General features: G+C 42.8%; 1 long non-coding RNA gene across 3 annotated transcripts; it reads left to right on the plus strand.

Moving 5' to 3' along the window:
- Positions 1 to 2362: 2362 nt before the first annotated feature.
- On the plus strand, positions 2363 to 19536 carry LOC142406126 (uncharacterized). 3 transcript variants are annotated; one of them, XR_012774449.1, is made up of 3 exons: positions 2363 to 2406; positions 12641 to 12788; positions 16652 to 19536. It is a non-coding gene; the product is annotated as an uncharacterized LOC142406126 (long non-coding RNA). The 3 variants fall into 3 exon arrangements; XR_012774450.1 differs by lacking the exon at positions 2363 to 2406 and adding an exon at positions 10013 to 10047; XR_012774448.1 differs by lacking the exon at positions 2363 to 2406 and adding an exon at positions 11923 to 12092.
- Positions 19537 to 26355: the final 6819 nt, after the last annotated feature.

The following is a 26355-nucleotide window of genomic DNA, read 5'->3' on the forward strand; positions in this document are numbered from 1 at the left end:
ATTTTCCAAGTAAGCTCTCTGCTATCTTAAGAAATTATGTTCTCTAAAAATAAATGAGAACTGTAGTTGTATATAACACCAAAACTGCTGTTTCTGCTGTTATTCCAGCTTTGATTGATGCAGAGAAACCCAAGCTGGTATGTAGGGGGCTATATATTTACAGCCAAATACGCACAACATGTTTATTCTGTTTTACCCCTTCCCAACTGCCCAAGTACTTAAATTAGCATTAAATATTCAGAACAGAGCCAGATAAACAGAAGGAAATGTATTGGTAAAACTCCCATTTCATCTCCATTATTGGAGGGTGCTTTGCGTAAGTGCTGAAGAGGATATACGCTAGCGGTGGGATTCCTCCAGCAGGCCAGCATCCCCGCCAGTCCCACTTAATCCCCACGTGAGACTTGGCTTTCGTGTGGACTCTCGGCCTGAGGGTTTGTCTTACTCAATCTCTTTCCCAGTCCCTAAGTGGTGGCACACACATGGACGGTCCCGTCTGCTCGCAGGGGCAGGAACCCAGATGTCTCCGTCCTGCCAAGCGCTCCAGGTGGCTGCATCTCTGCTGGCTTCAGGTGTAGGAGTCTCCTGATCGGAGCTGCTTACAGAAGCCGGGGCATAAAGCTGTTTCTCAGCAGCTCCCCTGAGTGAAAACTTGTTTCTTTTGTAAATGAAACCGAATGAGCTAAGTGTAACCTGTGAAGAGGTCAAGCACAAATCCTGTACAATCCTTGTCTTCAAAACAAACACCATGCGAGCCGTGATCCTGCCTGCTCCGCTGCCTCCTGCTTGTATAACAAATGGTATTTTGAAATAATGCCATGGTGTATTTTTAAATATCAAATTTTGCTGTGTTTTTAAATTGCAGCTTCCCTTTGGTCGAGAAGGTTTTATCCCTGTGTTTAACGTTTTGTTATTATGGTCTCTGCTAAGCTCTGGGACAGCACATTTTGGAGGTCACTGATGAATGTCCTTTGCTTAGGCTGAGGCAGGTACTTTCCTGTTGGATTTTTTGTGACACCAAGGAAAAAGTTAACAAGCTGGAAGAATACAGATATTACCATACCGGATCAGACCAGTTGTGCCTTGAGACCAGTATCTTCCTGTGAGAGTGGCTAATCCTGGATGACAGTTTTTTTACAAATTGAACATACTTTGAGAATGATTATCCTGTGTAAGGGTAGCAGTGCTGGAAACTAAATGGGTTTTCCATTCTGTGCTATTGTACAGCACATTGCTTTAGACTTTTTGGGAATTTACATTTGTTCTGGTCAGTTATGGGGTTTTACAAAAGACCTAGGAAGTGTTGAAATTGCAAGTTCGTGTTGGACCAAGTGTTGCAGTAACATGCTGTTTCAACACTGTGTACGTCATGAACCTGTAATTTCAACACTTTCTAAGAGTCACCAGAGTGTCTCAGGCTGAACTATAACATAACTAAGTGTTCCCCTCTGAACATTCAACTGTCTTTTTTTTTTTCCTGGAAAATATAATTTGAAACACCATTTGGCTGACATTAAAGAGTTTAAAATTGTTTTAATAATAATGAAAGAAAGACAAAGTAAAGGATTACTGTAAATAGAGAAACTTGCTGACTCAAGCGGTAGCGGGAGTGAGTCCTCCTGCTGGATAAGTACAATGGACTATAGTTGCAGTTTTAATTACGGATTCGCTTGCGAGGGACAAAGCTGAATTTTTACAAGCCGTCTGTGGTTATGCTTCTGCCTTATGTCATTGCACACTGGTTCTGATATCAAGTGTTAAACTCCTGCAAATGAGTCTGCTATTACTTCTGCCTCTGGGCTGGATCTCCCGCAGGCTCAGCCAGAGTTGGGAAGAGAGATGCGGCATGGCTTTGAACACCGTTTCAAGCAACCTGGCTGTCCTGTAAAGCCCACGGCAACAGTCCTGAGACTTACGCGTTGCGGCGTGTGTTCTCCTTCACTAGCCTCCCCCCTCAAATCCTCCAGAACAAACACCCAGGATGCAACCTCCCTTTTAAAGACATCTACTAGCACTGGAGAAGCCGGGGCTGCCACAGCCAAATGGTCACAGCTGCAATAGTGAGAATGGGCAAGACCGCCTTGCCTTGTAGACATCGTGGCTTTGTTTCCCCAACTAGCAGCCTGTGCGTTGAGTGACCTGATATTCCCATTCAGTGAAAAAAATGCCTTGGTCCTAACACAGCACTTTTTGTGCAGTGACTCAAAGCATTTTGCAAAGGTTGAGCAACATTAGATTGAGAAAATGAGGTATGGACAGACCGAAGCGATTGCTGGAAGTCCCCAATTAGGGCAGCAGAGGTCGGAGCCCCAGCAGTTCTTATTCAGTAGCCTATTCACTTGGAGACACTGTCTCCATGGCACTCGGCTTCTCACCATCCTGTGACGCAGGGCAAGTGGGCATAAGGTGAGTTGTTGATGCAAAAGCTGGGCTACGTTTTGCATTTTCCTTATGTGTTTGACCAACTGACTTCTACCTCGCTTCAGTAACCTTTCAGAAGCATCCTCCTCCCTCTCATATCCCTTGATATTTCCCTCAAGATCTAAATGAGCAACACTTTCTCTGAATACAACGTTTTTCTCTTTTTGTATTTACGAGATGAATTGGGAAGCTTCCTGTACCATCCCTGGGAAACTGGACAACAAGCAGGACAGGAACTCCTGCATTAACATAGCTTGTATTAAACATGCACTGGTGTGATCGTATCTGAGGGTGGGAGAGGGAGAACTACTGGGAATGGCCAGGATTGCTCCCTGTTGCAGGCAATGCTGCTGAGAAAGCACAAACCAGCCACAGTGGTGAAGTCATGCAAATGCAATGCTCCCAAAGGCCACAGGAATTGTGGAAAGATTTGTGTAAATATCTCATGCATTCTTGTGCTCTAAGGTTTATGGAAACAAAAACCACAGTCACAGAGCCAATGCCACATTTGCTCGTCCCTTCCCCCTTCTGTTTCTTCTCTACAGAAAGGTAGAAGAGTTTATGAGCAGCCGAGAAACTGACTTTTTTACTCTTTTTTTTTACTAGTAATGTAAAAAAAAGTGGAAAAGATGGTAAGCATACATAAGGTTAAGCAGGGTACAGGGGAGAGTACGGCTGATTTGTGAGTACCATGTGAACCTCTTTGCTGTAGGCATGCCTGGAAAAATACATGCCACACACACGTTCCTCAAGTCATTTCGGACTGCGCAATGTCTCTTGCCCACCAACTGGAGCCCTCCTTTCCCTGCACCAGTTTATTCTGTAGGTCGTCCGTGCAATTTGCTCACCCTCACAAGGAAGATACTGTATGTTTACCTTCCTGCTTCATTTGTGAGGTTTTATCATTCTCTCTTGAAAGGCTTACAATACCTGAGCCTAGACAAAACCAGCCCTGTTTATTCACGTCCCGGTGTCATTCCTCTCTGTTATTGAATGCATCAGGGACACTCTCCCCTTCTTTGCATGCGTTGCATCATTTCAGATAGTGGTATCGTACTAGAGAGGGACAGGCTACATGGGAGCTGTCATGATGGAAATAGCTCAGGGGAATAATGTGCTTGCTGTCGGGGAATATGTGGGTCTGTCCTACCACTATTACTGGATGTGAGCTCCTAGGAGCTGGTGACTGACTACACAACACTATAGGGAGAGGGGGACTCTCTGTCAGATGCTCTTTTTTTTCGGGTCTTAGCTACTTGCAGTCCCACACTGACAAGGGAGAGGATGGGAAAAAGGCAAAAGGAGTTGGTTAAAAGATGTGTCCTTAGTCTGTTGCAATTAACCGCCCCCTTTTAAGTATGAGGGAGCTTTACCAGCATCTTTTTTCAATGGATCCACAGACTAGAGTGTGGGGAGGAGGGGAGCGAAGGACTCCAGCAGGGGCTGGAAGCTGTGAAATTACTGAGAAAGAAAAAGAACAAGTTGCATTGTCTCGGGGTAATAACCAGCCCGGCTGTTGGCACAGAGACTGCTGTGACCCAAAGCTTTGCTGAAAGGCGAGCATCTTTCTCACGTCACAAACCCCCATCCCTTGATGCCTTCCCACAGTGCCACAGCGCCCTGTGCCTCCCCCCCATCTGTTGAGGTGCATTTTTTTTTTTCCAAGGGAAGATTTTTACACGTTAGGAAATTGGGCAGGACAAGCCGGTGCTAACATCAGGCTGGCCGCATCGTCCACCGAGCCAGGCCTTCCCCGGCCTCTCGGAGGGACGGCAGCTGCTGCCCTGAGCAGCCCTGGTGCTTCAGCAGGTGGCACTGTGAGTCCTGCTCACCCGCCGCAGGGCTTTTCTGCTCCAAAAGGTATTTTTCTTTTGGATAAGGAATAAAGCTGAGGTTCTGGCCACTTGCGGTCATTCAAAACACCACGGTATTTTTCAAAATACAGGGGTGCTGGCCCAGGCATCCCAGCCAAATTGCAGCCTGGGTAGCGTCCCACCAGCCCAGAGCTCCACCGACGATTCTGCTGGGATGTGATTTATTTCTTCACTTCCTGTCCTAAAGGAACACCCACAAAGTTGTGAAAGTTGTGCACACAGAATACGCTGGGATCTCTGGTGCAAAAGAGACTGCACTGATTACTAGGTGTGGGTTAGCAATTGCTGGTCTCTCTGGAGCAGATCTTCAGATCAGAAGCGAGCAGGAAAGCAATAGCTAAGCAGCTCCTAGTCAAGACCACTTTTCTGGGTGTTGCTGATATAAACACAAATAAAAAAGGGGACAAAATACTTCACCATGTCAGCCGTGAGACATTTATTAAGTTAACAAGTCTACACGGACCAATAACACCATCCTCAGTGTCTGTTCCTGCAGCCCCTTACGGGTGCAGGCTTTACTCTTGCTTTAGCTGGAGCGTAAGGAAATCGGTGCTAGTTATCCCGCACTGGGCTTTTCTCATCGCCCAACCGGCAAAGCTCCGTAGCAGTGATTCATTTGCTTCTATCTGTTGCCTCAGCTATGGGCTCGAAAGGCAATTATTTGATTGTATTACATCATCAGGGTTTTGTTTGGATAGATGATTTTATGTTTTAGATTCTATTAGAGACCGTCATCGTCCTTTTTTTCATGAGGGAGTCCCTTGCCCACAGTGCAAGATTTGGAAAGCTACGGAACACTTTCCTACCTGCTTCCAGATTCACTCCAGCTTTTCTGCCCTCCTCCCTGCTGCGAGTGCTGCATGCGGGGCGCAGCGTGCCTGACCCTCGCAGAGTGCTATTTGCTTATTTTATCTGCGAAAACAAAACAAATTTCTCTGCGTTTTGTTCTATTTCCTACACGATAGAATCTTTTGTTTTCACTTGCAACCTTTGCAGCTTCCAAGAATTTTTACTCCTTGTGGTTTGTCGAGACGCGCAGGGTTCAATAGTCTGCCACCAGGCCCTGGCCCAAGGTCGAGGATTCCCTCCTTTTCCTTCCCAGTATTGTCCTGCATCCTGCAAGGCCCTTCTCCTTACATTGCTGCGGCTGTCGTGACAAAGGGGACTGGCACCAGGCACACTCCTGCTGCCACGGTGACAGCTGCTGAGCACTCGCCAAGCTCTAATGACAATAGCATGACCTCAGATACTTTATTAAGAAAGAAAAACTTGAAAGGGAGGGTACACTTAAAAGCAGACAATAACACCTCGTCTCAGTGCAACGCATTGTTTTTGCAAGCCCGGGATGGAAATGGTTTAATATAATCTTGGCCTATTCTCTCCCAGCCTCCCTCCGCATTTTACACACAGGCTCACCCACATCCACGCTGAACTCAAGTTCACAACCGTAGCTGCGAATCTGAATGTGTAAATAGATGTTACTGACTGTTGGACTCAATACGGGGCCAGGCATCAGGAGTGGGAGTCCACTTCTAATGCTGCTGTGACACTCCCTGACTGGTTATTTCTCTATGCTTCAGTCTCTCTGGCTGTAAAATGAAGGTAATGGGACTTCAGTCACCGTGACACAGCCTCCTGAGCTACACAGGTCTGGATGGAGCTGTGCTATGGATGGAGACGGAGACCGAGAGCTGCGCTGCTGCGTGGCACTGCTCTCCCACGGGGACATGAAAGGGGAGGACCCCGGTGGGCGAGTGCCTGTGTTCGGCTGTGCCTGCAGACCCCTGAGCACAGGGGGTCTGCAGCCGTGATGTCCTGGCAGAAAACCTTCACCTGGAGCCACGCAGAAAGTTTGACAATTAGTAAACAGGCTTGGCAGAAGGAGGAAGTAGAGCTGGTCAGAAAAATTCTGACTAAACAAGTTTTTGTTGGAATTTACCGATTCATCAACATCAAAGCACTTTGTGGAGAGGGTCCAATTCTGACAAAGTTGCTTCCAAAACCAGGCAGGGCTTGAAAACTGCCTGCCAGGCACATTTTAGAAACCTGGCTAGTTTTCTGCGATTTACACCGTTGGTTCCTTAGCAGTTCACCAACTGGCTGTTAAGAAGTGTATATTTCCAGGTGTAATGACTCCGAAGTGACTGTCTCCAGGTGAGGAACCCCGTGGTGGTCAGTGTCTGGGACCCTGCCTTGGTCCACCAGGCAGAGTGCTGCAAGGGGTCATGCAGCCCGTAAAACCCAGGGCTCAGGGAGATCGGCTCTGCACAGTGCAATCAACTTTTATCAGCGGCTCCTTCTTAAAGAACAGAGAAATCCGCTGAGCTAAGGGTTGCTGCTTTTAATTCTGGGACCTTTTACTTTGAATCTGGAAGCAAAATGTCTGAATTTTCTCTTTTATACACATGCTCAAATAACTCCATTGATTTAGATGGAATTACTACTCAGCTGAATTTGTGTCAATTGGAGAAGTTAAATGAATGGTTACATAACCTTTGAAACATAATGAAGCCCACAAAAATACCTAGTTATTTCTCCTCTCCAGTTGGAGTAAACAATTCTTCTTTTGTTTCTTATGGGTGATACTGATGGTAAACCTTAAAAACAAAAGGAGAGCAAGAAGAGGAAGAAAAAAATATGGGCCGGACCTGGTTCTTCTCAGTGTGCAATTCCTCCTTTTTTATCCTTTGCAGCTGGGTTTGTGTGTGTGTAAGCGTGTGCGTGTGTGTGTGTATGAGAGAGGGAGAGAGAGAGAGGAAGGGCTATTTCACATTTCCCATGATACGTTTTGTTTAGGGTTGTGATAGTTTGATTCATTGTGCATAATCTGCAAGCCTTTACAGGGCTTTTCTTGAGCTTCTCTTCATGGGAGGAAAAATAGCTGGGTTTTTTTTTCACAGAGGGCTTTTCCAGTGTCTAGTGTGAACATACAGTACCAGAGAAACGCAGAAATATGCCATTGCTTTCAGGCTTGCCCATGTCCAGATGTGCATCCCAAGATGTGCTAGCTTTGGGGAACATAAAGCAAACTGAAAGGAACAGGATTTTACTGAAACAAACAGGATTCCACAAAAAGAAGCAGACCAATAAAAACTGTACAGAGAACATTTTCTTTCATAGTACCTACTATTATGCAATTGTGCTAACGTACTGTTCTTCACAGTATGCCTGTCTTTTACAGCAGACTCTTCCTTTTAAATGTATGCTAGTATTTTTTTTTCAGTTAGATACAAGATAATCTTTTAAGTAATGTGTTTATTTTAGCTTTGTTTTTCCCACTCCCCTAGGTCTGCTAGGATTTCTCTCCTATCTTTTTATGTGCCAATGACATCGGTTGTTATAAGGTCAGGATCAGAATTCATTGTGGGGGGCAACAGTGCTGTAAGGGCTTGACATGAGATCAGAAGTAATGCTGCAGTGAATTTAAAAAAAAAAAGGGGGAAAAAAAAAGTAGCAAGGCTTATGGTGCCGAAAGCTCTGGGTTTCCCATCCAGACACCATCTGTGAAGCACTTGGGGACAGTGCCTAATGTCTGAGTCATCATGTTTGGCAGTCTGAACAGACCCAGTGGTCTGTTTCCCTGGGGGGAGTATTCACTGGGGGAGAAAAGGAATGGTAGAAAGAAGGAAGATAAACTGCCCTTTAGCCCCATGATTTATATTTGGTCAGAGTACCCCTGTTCTATTTTCTTTTACTTGGAATGTATCTCGGACATGTTGTTTCAATATGAGACAATCAGCTGGGCTCTCAAAGGAATGTCCCCGGAGACTCGAAACAGCCTCCCAGTAGGGTAATATGTTCAGCAGAATTCTAAGATGTATTCTCCAACATCTGCAGTCTATTTGTGCCTCCAGAATATTTCCCATCAGCATTTGGGGAATCAAAAGGCGCTTTGAGAGATGGTCACCAATTCTTCACACTGCATGATAACTTGTAAAATGTTTACTTCTTTAAACTTCTACTGAGCTGGTGGTTTCTTTTCTTTCTTTCTTTCTTTCTTTCTTTCTTTCTTTCTTTCTTTCTTTCTTTCTTTCTTTCTTTCTTTCTTTCTTTCTTTTTTAAATAAACTAACAACAGAAGGACATGGAAATACACTTTAAATTATTCTTTCATATGAATGGGTTCTGAATGTAGTAGTAACCTCCTGGGAAACAAGACCTAGGAGTCTTCAAGGACAACACAGTGAATGTCTGTTCTGGGTGTGTGACAGAAAAAATGACTTATTAGACTGCACGTTAGAAGTGGGTAGACAATCACATAGAGAGTATTACACGTTGCATCTAAGATGCCATGTCCTCATTTTGATTATTGCATTTGGTTTTAGTAAACGCATCTGAAAAAAGACTGGCACAGAACTAGAAACAAACTCCAGGCAGGTAGTGAAAATATCCGAGAACTACAGAGAACATATTTCTTGTAGGAAGAAATTGAACAGGAAATTTACAGGAAAGTAAAAAGCACAAGAGAACATATAGTGTGTGTCACACAAGAAATAATAGATGGTAGGCAGAAAGCCAACTTAAAACTTTCCAACCTTCCCAGCGATACAGGAATTAGGAATGTTCAGACACAAAAGGAACCAATAATTGACATAATGTGTAATCAAACTGTGGGCATCGATTTTGCAGGATATCTTTTGTACAAATAGCAGAAAGTTGGCTGAAAGACTGAGGAAAATATCGGGCACAAATATTAAATGAAAATGTCATCCAGGTAAGATAAAAATAAATCCATCTAGCTTTATTCAGCAGGGCCTATAAAGGTAAGAAGAAAGATGAGCACATTACTGTGATGATGGGAGTACAAGGGATCGTGTGTTCTTATGGCAGAGGGTCTCTTGGTTACCTGTAGGTATACGTGGGAAGCCATCTGTTTTCATGACACCAATTTCAGCTTGATTGCAGTGACTGGGAGCACTTAATAAATGGGTGAAATTATTTCCTATTGTTACTTTTCCTCACCAGCAGTTTTATATCAGGTAATTATAAGGTTTCATATGGATGAGAAGAGGCGTTTGTCTGTGAAACAGTGACAGTGAAGAAATTATGGACAGCTCTGCTCTAGCACTACTCTTTTTGACCGTGTGTGGAGACAGACTATCAAACTTGGTGGACTAGATATAGGTATATTATGGCATTCTTCTATTGCAAGGCAAAAAAGCAAGCTGTGATGCATATGAAGCACATGAACTCACACCAAACAATAAAGAAAACATCTAAGGTTTTGATTTCATTCATCTTTTTCTGAGATTCTTTTTCTGTTTCTGTTCTGTGAAAGCCAAATAAAAGCAACAAATAACAAAAAAGTCCCTAAACAAACAGTTGGGACTTTGACTTGCGAAACTGTATTTGCATGTTTGTTCTGAAGAGGTTCCCATAGCCCGGCTCTGACTTTTATCTATCCCCACAGGATGTACTCCTACACTTTTTCTTCCAGGGTCCCATGCTTCCTGTGGGTGTTCCCACAGCTGCCAATTCAGACAGCTCCAGTCTGGAATAGGCTTTGCACAATCCTGAAGATGCTATTCTCTCACTAAGTCAAGTGATTCCACACAAAAATATGGCAGATGTTTAGCATCAGGAATCAAAACAGCGTTTTCGCACCACACAGCACATTCTTCTCTTCCTGATACCTTTCATTTCCTCTCTACAGGATATGGAGCAATTTTCCTCTTTTGCTGCTGTTCATGTGAACTCAGGAATCTGTGAATTATACCAGGACATTTGAATTCCCATGTAATCTTCTCTGAGAGGTAAAGGGGCTTGGTTCATGATGTCTCAGGCTTCATTTTTTTCCTGCCTAAAAGATAAATATGGTGTTTGAAGAGAGGAAATAACACTGGATTACTTCTTGTCTTTGATTTTCAACTTCTGTGATTTTCAATACCTGAAAAACGAGAGCTTCTGAATGCAATCTATATGAAGAAAAAGTCTGTTTTCGTTCAAAATAAGTGCTGTAACCATGGCCAGAAATGTCGAAAAGGCTATTAAATCTTTCTGCAGAGGGGTCTGCAGGTCTTGGAGCTAAAGAAAGCCAGATTCACCAATGCTGGGGATGAATATTCCTAATGACGTCAACGGGTAGATTCAAACTGAAATTCCAGCCTCCTGTGGCCTTGGATTATCCTGTGGCATTTTCTAAAGGTGCTCTAGCATCCTTTTAGGTGGTCTGATTGAGCTCTGCAATGTGGCCCTCATCACCAGATCTTTTGACTGCCTAGAGAAAAGCATGTCAGTGTTGTGCTGAGCCCCGCTCAAACCGTTCCCCACCTTGTCTCTGGAGTCCTTCAGTACTGTGCAGTGCAAGTGTTGCTGCGATACTGCGTTGGCTGCCAGAAAATGCCTAAGTACACTTACGTAGTTTAGGGTGAAAAAAACTTGGGAAAAGCTGTGCCTACGAGTCCTGATCCCAAACAGCAAAGGAGGAATTCATTCATTTGCAGTCTGATTCTCTGTCACAGAGACCCTGGGTCTTCCGCACATCTTGGGTTTAGCAATGTGACACACTGTGTTAAAGCATTAGACATAAAAAAATGAACACATTGTGTAACAGAGGATAAAAGAGCTGCATGGCCGTCACATAAATTCTTTAAGCCAGTCATTAAATTGCTTTCTTTGCCCCCCATTCACTAAATTACTTCATCAAGAAATTACAAGCTCTTTCTCTTCTCATGCTGGATCTGAGACCAAAATAAATTTGAGGTACATTACAAACTCATCAATGTGTGCAGGGCTGTTACTCATCCTCATTTCTACTAGGAATTTACTCTATACTGCCTATGTTAGGCAAATCTTTAAAGGAGCCTATAACCCTTTGGAAGCTGCAGAATTCAGGCAGAATTGCCCTCTTCAATTTTTAATTGATTTTAGTGATAAGAATCATCTGAATGCTTTTAAACTCAGCATTTTTAACAATGTAACATTTTCCCGGAAAAATGCCTGCTTTCTCTGAAAATGTTCAATTTTGGTTTAGAAGATTTAAGGTCTTCTGTAGACTATAGGATTTTAAAAGCTTTACAGAAATATTTGGTCTTTTGCCCGTTTTTGAAAAGGGGGTGGGGGGAGACATTTTCAGACAGCTATGCAAAATAAGCCCCTTTTACACCAAACCCTTAACATAAACATATCAAGCACAAGCTTAGCAGCTGCATAGAAGTCAGCAGAGAGAGTGGTAAGGCTTTTGAACTCGTATTTCCAAATTGGACAGATCTGCAGTGTTAGTATTGGTGGTGGATGAGGGATAGACAAGACCAAGCATACTAAAGACGTTTGTAACACTGTCTTGTATGGTTTCCCCTCCAACTTCTGGAGCTGGGGGAGAGGTGCTACACAAACCTGTATGGCACATCTCCTACATGATGAGCAGCCTAAACAGCCTTTATGTTGCTGTAACCCTCCAGAGAAGAATGACTGCAGTTTTTATCAAGCAAACTAACAAAAGGGCAGCAATGCTGCAGGAAGAAGAAGTTCAGTGCTTGGCCTGAATCTTGCAGAGATCCCTGCGTATTTTACCAGACACTTGTTGCATTCCTTCAGGCTTCTCAGGAATGTCTCTAGCAGCAATGCTGTGGGCAGTGTGTCATATAGTGTGAGCATCCTGGAGGAGAACGCAGGTCCTGTTCTCTACAGCTTCCTCCCCACAGCTCTCTTTTTCTCTTCCTGCTTCCCAGGAAAGAAGTCTGTGAAAGCTGGGCTGAATTTTAAAAGCTGAACTGCTAACCTCAAATCCCAACAGCAGCACCAGCACCCTGATTCAAAATTACGTTTTTAACACCTGAGATCCCATACAGGCAGGGAAGTATGTGTGTTAAATTCTGTATAATTAGTCTGTGCTCCTCCTGGTGTCTGGCTACTGCCGATATTCTCTGTAGTGTTTCCACATTTACACATGACTTCCAGACGTAGCATTTCTTCATTTATTATATTCTTATTCTTTCATTCACCTGAAAATTACTGCATTTCCATTGATTTCACTACATAATCAGTGACTATCCAATGATCGCTTTGCCATGGTAGGACTGATCTCTAATAGATAAAGAAGAGACTCTCATCACCAAGACAAGGTTACCAAGGAGTGTGGAAATTCTGTAAAGTCCAGACTGTTTAGAAACATTTTAGAAATGCATTTGTTTCTGTAAGCTTTCCCAAGCTGACTGTTTCTTTCCTTTTTCTCTCCAAGGTTAAAAGAAGGACTAAGGGTCAGTATTACACTTCATTCTATACATTTTTTTAGTCTGTAGGATTTCTAAGAAAGTTTTTGCACTTTTGAAAATCCAATGCACTAGAGAGACAATAGGAGTTTGACTCTGGTTTATTCTATTCACACACTATGCTTCTGTATTTCAGGTCTCTTATATGAGTCTGCTAGAGGCAGTAACAGCCACAAAGGACCTTCCTCAGAGGCAGAGATTGCAGATGAACCCATGCAGAGGAGAGAGGTGCAAAGCACAAAGCTTCTGATGTACCCGCATGGCACCACATGGAGCTTTGGCAGGTTTGTGACAGGCTTGTGTTCTGATTTGAAATATGGAAGGTGTATACTCGTGGAATTTCCTGGCAAAATAAACATTGTATAGCACGTACTATTACAGACACAGTTCTGGACTCAGTAAAAATTAGGAGTCCATATTTAGAACCAGTTTTTCTTTCAGTGTGGGCTTTCCAGAAGAAATACAAACTATATTCATAAATTGTCATTATTCTCTACAAGATGATTTCTCAACAGTCCGTAGGCAACATAATTTTCTCTTACTGAAAGTGTAGCCATTTAAGTTGATTAATTGATTCAACTCTTCTGGACAGTCATCCGTTTTAATATATATGGTGAAAAAAAATAATTCACATGCCATTCTACATCTGGGATTAGGATAAAAGTACCTTCAGCCTTCTTTCTGATGTAAATACTGCAGCTGGATCTTTTCTGGTCTTCTCTAAAGAAAGTCTTTAATTTGTTGATGAATATTGGCACTTTAGCTAGTGTTCATGGTTCTTGTGAGTGGGCATGAGGAAGAGAATAGAACTTTATCTGGCCTAGACCATATAGCAGTTACAGTAATGTCTAGTTTTAGTAGATGGTAATATTGTGAATAGGTCCTCAGCAATAAACTCAGCTGGTTGTTTGGTCAACAGAAGTGCTATACTGGCTGCTAATTACAACCCTATGTTGGATATGGTGCCAAGTACATGTTCTCAGTATTAGCCCAGAAGGCACTGGTTTTCAAAAGAGAAAAGCTCTTCCAGAAAATTCAGTTGTGAGACTGGTGCCTGAGACTAAAGGCACCAGACAACAGCTTTAAAGAGCTGTGGTACCTCCTCTTCCTTCCTAATCATTTGGATGTCTTTTTCCTTAGGGAGCATCAGTGGGTATTGACTAACATACTTGGAAGAAAGTATGTCAGAGAACACAGACTCTGTGAACTACTCTTTGAGTTTGAGTTGCTCTACGTGGGGATCAGCCACAAACTAGCAAGGCAACGGGGTCACACATTTTACAAGATGGGAAAAAAGTAAATGTTACTAAATAGCTATGATGCCATAGAAAGGCCAAAAGGTTATGAAAATGATTAGCTTGAGGGAAGAGTCATGTATACAGAGGGATGGAAACACTTGGCTAATAAATGTATGGCATTCCACGGCCATGATATCAGAATTCCCAATATCAGCCCGCTTCCCTTTTCTGAACTTGTCAGAAAATGCCTAATTTTCCCATAAATAAAAATGAAAATAAAAAGAAAAGATGGGAAGTAGGAAAAGTTTTTGTTCTAGCTAACAGCACTGTTACTTAGTTGCATGGACACAGCCTAGTCAGTGCAGGTTAATATTTAAAGGCCCCAAAGAAGATCCCTGCTTTTTCTTTAAGTGTTTGAATACATTTTTCTCTGGTATTTTGGCTGGACCAAATAAGAAGGCCTATGCTGCTTTAAGATAAAGGAATGCAACCTCCATGACTTCACTTCTGTCCTGTTTACTGCCAGCTATGAGTTTTATTGTGTGTTTTTAATCACCAAATTCCTTAATACTCTCTATTTTAAGGAAAAGATCTTGTGGCTTTATTTAGTAGATCTTCTCTGGCTGGGTATATGTCTGCTTGGATTAGTGGTGAGGCCTATTTCATACAGCGTATACTGTGAAATATGCTGCTGTCTCTATCTGGCTGCTCCAGATGATGTGCAACCCTAAGAGGAGACCTTGGACATTGCAGTTCCCTTTGTCCCCCTTGTCTCTTCTGAACTTCAGTCCTCTTGTTAGGAGCCTTGTGGAGAACTGCCCTACTTACTAGATAGAAACAAGGGATTTTGCAAATTGTCTTTTTTTGGTTATAGTATGCTTGTTTGAATGAATTTGCCTTGGATAACATTATTGGCTAGTGAAGGGTCTATAGAAGGTGCTCTACCTACTGTAAGCCTTCCGTATAATGTGAAAAGGTTGTAGGCAGAGTGGCTTCAAAGAGGTAGCCTTTGATGTCCCAACTGTCATCATGTAAATTCATGCCTGTCCCCATTTAAGCTTGTACAGAGAGAAGCATCTGAAAATTTTAAAAATGTTTTTGAATTTAGTGCATTTATGTGGATGGGAAGTGCTGCTCTGTTAGCACGATGGGCACGCTGTGGCTCTTTTTACTGTCTAAGAAGAAGATGCTTCACCTTACGGTCATTTATCCTGTTTAATTAATGCCGCTTCTCAATATCACACTCACTCATTTTGGAATTTCTCCAGCATTGACCATTCCACTGCAATGCCAGTGAGACGTGGCAAAAGAAAAAAAACCCCCACAAACCAGTACCAGTTTTACCAAGCTTTATATCTGAAAACCATCAGTACTGCCATTGCGGCCACCTGCTGCCTGGCGTGGCACTGAGAACAGCTATCTAACCCCCCAGCCCCTCTGGGTTGCTGGTTCAGGCAGCTGCAGCGAGAATTCCTCTTCAGGCAGTCCAGCAGTGCGGACTGCCAAGGTTAATCTCCTGTGTGCTAACCTACAGGGCCTCTGCGTGTGAGAAGCATGAAAGTGCGACCACTTTCCAATGAATGATCTAAGGAAAATTACATAAATGAAAATACAGCAGAGTCCGGTCATCTGTAGTTATAAATAACTTCTGTTGTTTGGTCAGCTGGAATCACACAAACATGCTATTGTTAGGACCTGCAAATGTATACATACAGATTTTGAAATGGGAATAATGTAGAAAATGAAAGGAGTAATTAACCAGATAAACGCTTGGCTCCTTTCTTATTCTGGCAATCTAATAGCTAGGCATATAAAGACCTACACTGCTATCACTATCTTGACCCTAGGCCTTCACGAGATTCCCAACTTTGCCAGTGGGAAGTACTGCTTTGATTGACTGACTTCCTACAGAAAAGCATCGAACCAGGACTTCTGCAAAGGACTACTTCAGGCACAGTTCTTCCCCTTCCTTTAGGGGCAGGAGTTGAATTACAGTAGGGGGAGTGGGGTGGGGAAGAGTGGGAACAGCAGAAATCGTCCTTACAGGAGAAAGAGGAAACTAAAAGAGCTTTGCAGCTCAGGTCAGCTTTTCTCTGTGCTTCCCCCACCCTCCTTGCGAACAATAAGTCAGTTTGCTATCTCCTTTTCCTTCCTTCCCTTTCCCTCCCTGCAATACTTGGCCTGGGAACAGGGTGAAGGGGGTTGTTTGCAGTAGTGCCCACAGCATGCAAGAGGGTGGAGGTCTTCTGTAGCCTTGGCCAGGGAAGAGCTTGGCAGAGACTGCCTATAGCCACCAGCTTTCTAGCCTGGAAGGTATGGAGTGAGGAGTATCTCTGAGATACTGCAAAATAGAAGAGCAGTTAAGCAAGCATTGGAAAGCCAAGGGAGAGAGTTAGGGCTGTGTAGCTGGGCCAAGCTGATAACTGGGTGAGGGAATTGCTAGACTGAGTGATGGACAGGCCTGAGATGCAGGCTCTACAGTAAGCGCTTATCTAGATTGGGATCTACTTTTTACCTGGGGGGATGTCACCTAACGCAATAATTTCAAACACTGCAATAGTACGTTCACGACTTCTCAGATGCGTTGCCCTGTGTTATGCCACATGCTCTAATAAAACACGCTGCCTGTACCTCACCTTGATGCAGCCTTTTGTGCCTAAAGGCAAAGAAGACACACCTCCTCTCTTCCTAAGAACTGAGAGAGAGAGCTGGATGCTGAATAAAAGATAGCTGGGAAACTTAACGAGAACCTGAGGAGACATGAAGGCTGCCTTTTGGAGAGCAGGGCAAGATAGAAAGAATAAGCAGATCTGGCCCCAGGCAATTTCTATTTGTTCCTCTTCCCTTCTGCCTTGTGCAAATACCACTCTGCGCTCTTAATTTTTCGCCTTTCTACCCTTGCCTTGCAGACCTGTGGAGTGGGAAGTCGAGCAGGCAGCCCAGAGGCACCGCAGCCAGAAGAGAAACAGGAGGAGGATGTGGAAATAATTGGAAATCCCTGGGTTCCAGAAAGTCAGCAGAGAAGATGCCAGCACCCTTAAGCTAAGGAGGGACCTGGGAGGGGGTGCAGTTTGCATATTTGGAAGGAGAGAGGGAAGTGCGCGTTAATAAGACAGTGTGAAGGTCTGTGAACTGCAGGAGAGGCATTGTAGGTGGGAACCACACCCTGTCTCTAATTCCCTCTTCTAATCTGGCTGCAGCAGAAGCCCACACAGAAACTCTTTTTCAGGCCCCCGTGCTGTCAGCCGGCTCCGCACCGCTTTTGGGCTCCGCAAATGGCCAAAATGCAAAGCGCGGGTGGTTTGTGTGTGCTCTGCTTCGTGTCAGGTTATAAAGCTTTGAAGTTGAAAACCTGTTTTTAAAATGAAATTTCCTCATGTTGTGAAGAACAAAGCAGCAAATTTGCTACCTGAAACGGCCCCTGTATCAGTGAAATTATCAAATGCAAATGGCTTATTGGAGTAATTCAGGAAAAAACCCAAATAACTTCTTAAGAAACAGGCTATACCTTTAAAAGATTTATATTCTGCTCCCTCGAGAGCAGTGCACAGGAAATAGGGATGTTCCCAGCTCTGCTGGCTGCCATGCAGCCTGGTGGCTTTTGTCACACGCTGGCAGTGGCAGAGAGATATGCTCTAGGCCGAGCAGAAGAGCTTTAGCTTGCTCTGCAGGGCGCTTGGTCGGAGCAGGGAAGCTCTTCTCAGCCAAGACTTCAACAGGTTATTTCCTATGTCAGTTCAGCCAGTGCAGAGGGAGTGGAAATCACCCCCAAACGCCCCTTCCTGGAAAGTCCTCTGAAAGGGGGGACTTCCCAACTTTAGAGTACTGCCAAAACATCCTACTTCTGCAAACCCTTCCAGAAGAAATACATTGTAGGACTGTGCACAGTTCCTTGGGATACTCATCTGGGAAAAATTAGGATAATTTCTTTAAGCAGGCATTGTGGCTGGGGCAGGGAGAATCAGGGAGCCACATGACCCCTTTTTCACATATTTGTCTGCCTCTCCTTTGTGGCTGTGTAGGATGGAGGAATCCATCCTCTACTAATGTGCCACTGTAGGCTTAGACAGAGCCCAATGAACCATTCTGTTTCCCCTCAGGCTCCTTCAACTCACTTAAAAGCAAGCAACAGAGCCACTCTTCTCTTCGTCTCCTGCATGGAAGCTGCTCAGCAGGAGAAACAGGGAAGAGGTAGCAGCTGCTTAGAGCTCTCCCCGTTTGCATCCAAGCTGCTCGCCGGCTCTGAGGGGCAGGGAGGGGGAAAGGGTGATGGGAGGCAGCTGGAGAATGTGATGCCCTCTACATCCTTCCTGTAGTGACAAGCCTTATTCAAACACTTCAGCTTAAAAAGCTCAGAGTGCAGCTCCAGGAGAATGCTTTCAATTCATAATCAAATATGGGGCAATAACAGATGGATAAAACAAACAAATGTGGGGGAGGATGAGGTACATACTCAAACACTCTGGAGTGTATTCTGGGAAGAAGACACCCACTTTCTACATGTTATTTCTTATTCAAGGAAATCTATGGGCAGGTGAACTTTGGGACCTTCTTCACTATGTCAGAAAAGGCACTGCAGGAAGGAGCGCCGCTTTTTTTTTAAATTTTAGTATGGAAACAGTTCTCATGTCCTTGCATGCTTTGAAGCTCTTTCTATCCCTGCTGTGTTACTCCTTTCCTCCTTGCATGAGGAAACTGAACAAGTAGCTTGGCTTTCTGACCAGCACTAATACTACCCTGTCGCTTTGCCAGGAGATGCAGCCTGTTGAGTGGAGCACTGGCACAGCAACCCCAACGTGCATTAGTGCTCCGCAGGCCTCATTGTATTACACTCCTCACAATCGCTGCTCTGCAAGCTCTGCAAGCTCTGCATGGGGCTGTTCTCTCTGCTTGTGCGCTCTGTTACCACCGTGCCTGCAGCCAGCTCCATTGTTTTGCTGGTGATGATAATACATAGGTTTTTCCAGCAAAGAAAACCTCCAGGCAAGCTGGGAGGCTTCTCAAAGCACAACGGGTTGGTTGCCAGACAAAGAGCAGGATACTTGAGGAGTCTATAACGATTTAGCGTCTTAATGTGCATGGGTTTCTAATGCTCAGGACTGCATGTGAGATTTAAAACCTGCAGCAGACACGGGGATGCTGATAATGCAATAGCACTGAATGGAGGACCTGAGGAAAATTTTTAAGGTGAACTTTCTCAGCTCAATCTTGTTAATCAGTATGGGGTTACTGAACAGTGAGGAAGGATCTCTGCAGTTGGTAAGCCTGTGCAATAACAGTGATCAGTGAAGCACAGCATCATCTTGAAAATCATGTTTTAACTTCACGGGGAAATGGCACATATTATAATAGGCGAATTTCCCTTCTACTGTCTGTGCAATCAGAGATCTCTGGCCTTTAATTTGTTTTCAAATGTGATCAATTTCTGCCACCTGCCAGCCTCTCACAGATGCAATATCGTACCAGCAGTGAGGTAAAGGACAGAACAAAGTGTAGTCAGTTTGAGGAAATGGCAATATAGATTTCAAATCAACAGCAGTAGTTTAATTCTAGAAACCACGACAAAATGCTTTTTATTTTTTCCCCTGAGTTCAGTCTTGGAGCCTTGTTTTGAAAGCAGAACAGTTTCTTGGCATGCCTCTGCTGATTTCTTAAATGTGCCAGTGGAGGAAACATCATGCTTCTGTGTCTTCAGCTTCTTTGTAATAAGATCCAGTTAAACAACTAAAGACATTAAAAATTCATTAGAGCATTTCAGTGTTGCAGTCAATGAGACCTGTTGTTTATCAAAGCATTTCCAGCCAAATAAAATGTGTTTTTTTTAAAGCATATAGTAGAAGACATTTGTTCAGAGTGCTTTGTATAAAATTGATTTTATATTTATATGTAAATCAGTTTTACACTTCTCTAATGCAGCAGTAGGCAACGTTAGGTAACAGGGCAGATCTGTGAGAATACATCTCAGCGTCAACTGCCAAAGTTACCTTTAGGTCAAACAGCATGGGTGAATTACATCACAGTACTGGGGCGGTACTCAGCAATAAAATAAGTTAATTGCAAACGCTTCATTATTATCTTCATTGTGAAGCATTTTTTAGGGTATCTGGAGGTCTACAAGTGAAAATACAGTGAGCCAAATTCTGCACTGATTTTATGCTGGTGTCTCAGAAAAAAGAACTTGGGTGATCCATATAAACTATTACAGCAAAAATTATTCTGATACTTACTTCTGATGCTACTAGAAACATAGGAACCTTTGTATAAATTGAGATGTATTGTCAAGGAAAATGTGCCACAAGAAAATAACATGTAAACTGAATCTTAGGGTCAAGTCTCATTTTAAGTACACTGAATTGTGTTCTATATAGATTTCTGGAGCAGCAGCACGTTAACTGGTATTTAATTCCTCTTCGCGGTGAATGGAATTTGACCAAAACAAGTGCTGAAATAGTTGATGCAGTTTCTCATCATCCAGAAACTTGCACAAGTTTAGCTTCAAAAGCTCCTGTCGTGGAAATAGCTCTGTAGCTGTTCAGCGTGATTTCAGTTATACCTCTCAGTGTGGTTACTGAGAAGCTAGCTGGGAATCTGAAGTTAACTACAACGTCCCAGTACAACGAAAGTTGAGCCACTGCATTAGATCTGTATGACCTTTCACAGTAATCTAGATTGCAGGTGACAGAAAACCTGACAATTGAGTTAAGACACATGTTGGTGAGGAAAAATCGTAGGAGGCTTGCTGCGATTCCTGTCAATCTAAATACAGTGGGGTCTGATATTCTTGTTTGAAGGATTATGTTATTTTTCTAAACCTATTTGAAAGGGAAATGGGCATTTATACCTGGAAGACCAGGGACCCATTTGAATTTATGAGATTTCAGTATTTTAAGATTTAAATGAGGATTTAAAGTGTATGCTTATCTTATGATATGAAATCTGTGGTTAAACTTAGAACATAATGGTTCTCCAGATGTTTACATACATGAGCCAAGCTGAGAAGACGACTGTCAAATAATTTGATACCCAGCCTGGGAGAAAACCTTGGTTGAAATCTTTCCTGAGCTGTGAATCTTTAAAAGAGGCGATCTTAAGTGTATATTATTTTTCAAGGGAAGTCTGAAAAGACCTTGTAGTCTTACAAGGGCATACTTTATATATGCATATTAAATATGTCCTCTTAAACTTCCTAAGAAAGATGCATAAAGACAGACTGAGTACTACTTTCAATAGCATGATTTATCCCCAGCAGAACATGCTCAGTTCTCTAAATTTTTTCTTGCATTCAGAAAGTTATTCTTGTCAAAAGTACAGAAGCTTCCAAAGCTTCCTTTTCTTGTAAAGATGTGCCTGACCTTATCTTCTATAATAGGCTCTATTTTGGCTAACGTTCTATTTACATAGGAATGCAAGCATAATTAAATGCTGACAGCAAGAGGTCTATTTGGGTGGAATTTGAATGAATATCTTATAGCAATGTGGTTAACAAACCTTATAAAAATAAAAAAGAGAAGCTGCGCCCTCACACACTGGGCAGTGTTAGTAGAGGAGGGTTATAATGTCCTGGAGTGGAGGTATGTAAACAAAGAGGTGGCAGTGTTAGGTCTGTGGTGAGCTAGACTTGACAGCAACATAAACAGCATAAAGAAGCCTTCTAAACAAAATCTCCAGCTGATCAGTGGAGCCGACCCACCACAGGCCTTCCGAGCTGCTGAGAAGGCGAGATGCATTTCTAGAGGATGCCTGTGTGTTCCCAGCAGTAGGGAAGGCAGGGGAGGCGTGTTGAGAGGTAATGTTCAGTCATGGGGCTGCGCACAGGTGTGACCCCCAAAGGCAGGATGGACCTGGAAGCTGTAGAGGGCTGGCACATCAAAGGGCTGTTAGCAGCGCTAGGTCTTTCGCTGCCCCAAATGTCAGAAAAGGGAGAAGTGGCCCCATTAAGAAGTTAATTTAGCAAAAGATTAGGCTTCCTCTGTCAGGCAAAACAGAGCAAGTGAAATCCTGACCCCACTAAAATCCGTAAGGTTTATACAGTTTATTTTAGAGAATGGTAAAATACTAGATTATTGACTGCAAACTACCCATTCTTTTTGCTAAGTCTCTCTAGCCCAAGCAGTTTGTGTGGTTTGTGAGGGCACGGAGAGGGATGGATACCTGTCTGTCCGGCGTTCTCCTTTCCTAAATTCTCCCCTTGCCCGTTCTGTTGGAGTAAAAAACCCGTTTATGTTCTTGCAGTCACACACAGATGCTTACGAGCAGTGCTGTGTGAAGGAAGTGCCGATGTGCAGTGTTGTGTCTCTTCCTAAGGAAGGAGAGTGGGCCCAGTTACCTTCTTTTTTATGTTACTGGCCATGAAAAGTAGCGCTAAGAACTAAGTGTGATATGAACTGCCCTGAACACATGCAGCTGTTGTGTTTGATCGTGATGAGTGGTAAAAAGCATGTCATATCTTCCCTTAAGAATGTGTTTATTGGTTGAAATGCTACATCTGAACCTAGCATTTTATACTGGTAAGCTTAAATAGGGAATGTATATCTTTTTATAGCAAGTACTTAAAGAGGTGGTTATTTTTGCTTTTGCTCTCATTAGTGTACTTAGTCGCTGTTGCCAATATTTTCAAATCTATCTGTATAAACTTGGGCATTTACATCTATATTTCAACATACAAAGAAGTGGTCTCATTTTCCAAAGTACTGAGAGACTAAGAGACTTCTTGAAAAATAATTGTATGAGCATCACTTGAGGTGTTGACATGATTGCATGCAGAGAGATGTGATCTCCTCTGCTGCAAAAGGAATTGTCCATATAGAAACCAGCTCCATTCCAGACTCCATTCCAGAAACTGTATAGGTGCATTGATGCAGTGCTGAGTTGAAGCTATTAAGACATGATTTTTGCCTACACAGATATGTCTTTATAGAAGTGTCTTCATATAACATCAAGGCCTACTTACACTGAGATATCTGCACTGGAGAATCTCGCTTTGTCTCACGTATTTAAAAATATGAATCTCAGTCCTGAATTAAGTGTGGTGCCCAGAGAAGTAAAATGCAGACAAGCACATCTAAAACCTAATGTGCTGTGGCTCAGCAGCAATAGTTATTGAGTGACACGTGGGTGAAGAACAGAAGATGTAGAAACTGTTTTCAGAAAATTCTTAGCTTATGGTATTTAATTTCTTTCTAGCTGCAATTATACCTACTAAATATTCAGTGAAGTATTTAATAGCATATTTTCTATCACTGCCTTTATTTGGATTATAGTGCCATGGATTAAGTTTAGCAGATGATACAAGCTTGTCCTTTCTTTGTAGTTGTAGTAGTAGATAGCAGTAATTTGTCACTGTTTCCATCACAGGCCACATGATTAAGATCAGAGTCAAGAACTTGACTGTGCAGATCTCAACCACTGGGACCACTGCTGTGCACTGAGATAACCAAAAAAGGTAGAGACTGAAAGAAGACAGTGTAATTTGAAATTAATCAAGATGTAACAGCTCCCTTTTGTAGGCTGTGGTTGGGAATTCTCAGCTGAGCTGAGTGTGCCAATGGCTGAATCACAGTTGCTGGCCTGTTCACTCTCTGACCTAACACTGTGCTCTTCTCACAGCTGCCGAGTTGCTGATAAATCCTCTGCAGCCTAAAACCTTGGGTTGCCTGAGGTTAACGGAGCACTGACAGTTTGCATCAGTTGAAGATCTGTCCGCGGGTGTCTGAACCCTACAGGGAGTGTTCTTTTCTAATGAGCAAGATATTCGGGGGAACTGCAGGGACTGTGATCTGAGGATACTGGGGTGAGATCTCTGCCGTAGCCTCATGGAAAATGACAGCCAAGACCCAAATGCTAGTTCCTTTGGTAGCAGCTAACACATTTCCTGACTGCTCTGTTGTCCATGTAACTTGAAAAGAATTTTGAATGAATCTGTGGCAGAATAAACTAGTTAATGAGATCATGGGAGAGGGCTTTTTTTCCTTGATGATCAACCCTTGTCTGGTGGTAATATATACGCGACAGCCACAAGTAGTGAAATAGCTTATCGTTGCCAACATTTACTGAATCCCAGGCTCTTGCTTCCATGGGCCAGTGAAGTGCAAAGGCCACACTGTTGTTCAGAGGAAGAACAGACAGGCTGGAAGGAAACCATTGCTTCTCCCTTCCCGCTTGGGCTTTTGCAATGTTTCTGAAAACATTTTAAGCTCTCTGTAGAGTATTTCAGTTAATCCTTAGAGAGCAATAATAAAGCTCTAGGAAAAGTACGCAAAGTAAAAGATAGGACGTTTTCAGTCAGGATGGCTGTACTTGGTAGGAAGATCTGCTTCTGATTAACATGCCAAGAAAGTACTTAGCTTGAAAGAGAATTTTACTAGACACTTTTAAAGGAAACTGTTTAGAAAAATGTCATGTACTGACCTCTCAGAAAGATCTGCAGAATCAGTATTTCCTTCCAGTTCACTCTGAGGTTTCTACCTTTCTTCTCTGTCATGCACTCAATAGCAATAATAATAATAGAAATACTTTCAGTGCTGCAACACTCTCTGCTTCAAAGCACTTCACAAACACTGGACTAGATTCAGTCTGGTCTTCTATGGATATAAACTTTGTGTGAAATCCTGGCTCCGTTATAGTGAATGGCAAATTTCCCACTGACTTCAGTGAGGTTGCGATTTCACTCACTCCTTGTCAAAGAATCTGGGCAAAGCAAACCTTCTGAAAGAGGTGCATGTGATAGCTGAAAGGAGATGAAAATACTCTCCATTGCAGGGGAACACATAAATTCTCAAAATGGAGGACAGGCACATCCAGACTGTAGGGGAATGACAGAGGGAAGAAAGCCTAGCCTATTCATCTCCCAGCGTGCTTCCCTTTCCTGTTTCTTTTCCCCTGGGTCAAGCCTTAGGTCGATTCTGTGCTTTTGTTGTGCCCTCAAATTTATAAGTCTCTCACATTTATATAAATATGACTATGGAGAAATAGCTGCTTGACTCACTAGCTTGGTTGATTAGTTGATAACCTTCCTTTTCCAGTACCGTTGCTTAGCGCTGTCATTTGCAGTTGTTCACATCAGAATGGTAGGGGTTTATGCCCCTTTACACAGCGGCAAATCAGTCAGGAGTCAGACCCTTGCTCATTTGCAAAAGAATAAATGTGTTTTACTTTTTAACAGTTCAAACACTGCAAGTATCTTGAATAGTTTTAGTCCTTTTATACCATCCCTGAGTGAAGACAGCCTTTAAAGTCTTTTTGGGCCAAAAAAGATATTGTACATGTCACTGAAATATATTTAGAGATTGCAAAATGTTAAATGCTTATTTTGTATGAGTAAACACTGCTTTTAATGACTCATGATCCCAAAGAAATTACTGACCATACACGCGGCTGAAGAAAAGGCACAGCACTGAACATCAAAACTGAGCAATGAGGAAGATACTAAGAAATACAAGTTGCTTTAAAAAAGAGTTGAAACATTGAGCGATGTCAGCCAAGCTATATTCACTCCTTCTGATCAGGGCTCCGTACCTGAAATCCTTATTCAAGGTAGAACTTGTATCGTGTTGCCATCTGCCTTTGCTTTTGACTGATCCAACTGAGCCTTTCTACCCTCCTGGGTATATAAACCCCATCTGCCCAACAGTGTCGGTTACCTGAGCTGCTCTCTTTTTCTGCTTCCAGTTGGTACCTCCTGAACATGCCAAAGAGCAGTCCTGACATCTTGGGCTTGTTTTTTTTCTACTCTTCCATGTGTGTATCTTATTACATGGAAGTATGGTGAGAGGTAGTATGCCGTGTAAAAATGTGATGAAAACTGAAGGAGGACTTCAGGCTTTGGCCACAGTTCTTCTATCTTTTGCTACGTATGAGGCTTTACAGCACAGCCAGAAAGGAATGTGGAAACAGCTGAAAAGTAAGCTGCTCTTCTCCTCCTTAGGTCTAAATTCATCATTTCTCTGCGTATTTTGGAAAAGCTGCTTTCCAAATTTGAGCTTCACAGACATTACTGTGGCCTTGTATTTGCCTTCTGTGCCTCATCACTAGGAGCAGCTGAACTAGTTTAAATTCTCAACAGCAATGAGAAATTCACCAGAGACAATAAATCATAGACATCATGAACTTCTGACTAGTGTGAAGTCATTCAGAAATATATTTCCCAGCAGATCTCTGCAGTCTGTGGTATTCCCATCAGGTGATTAATCCTCTGTCAGGGTGCAAAATGTATTGTAATACATAAGGAGAAGGGAATACAGCAGATAAGGAATACAACATTGCTTATGTTTCCAAAGTCTTTGGGTGATAGAAATAGACTGCCATCAGTTGCAATATCTTGCACTGCATCCCTTTTAAAAATTCTAAATTATGACTGAGATGATAAAATACTCTGATGTATAGATGCGTAACACATGTAGGTGTCTGTAGGTGTAAAGAGTAAAAACTAAAACCACTGCATAGCTTTCTTGACTGGCTTAAAATACATATTTTTAGATAGTTCTAAGCTTTTTCAGTTTTTAATTTTTATATTTTTTTTAGGCTGGGAAAAGTGTCCCTTTTGTGTAAGAGGGAGGTATAATATTTGAAATTGTCTGTTACGGTGATTACTGTCACTATTGGACTCTTAGCTCGC

Source organism: Mycteria americana, chromosome 2 (genome assembly GCF_035582795.1).
Source record: "Mycteria americana isolate JAX WOST 10 ecotype Jacksonville Zoo and Gardens chromosome 2, USCA_MyAme_1.0, whole genome shotgun sequence".
Taxonomy (NCBI): domain Eukaryota; kingdom Metazoa; phylum Chordata; class Aves; order Ciconiiformes; family Ciconiidae; genus Mycteria; species Mycteria americana.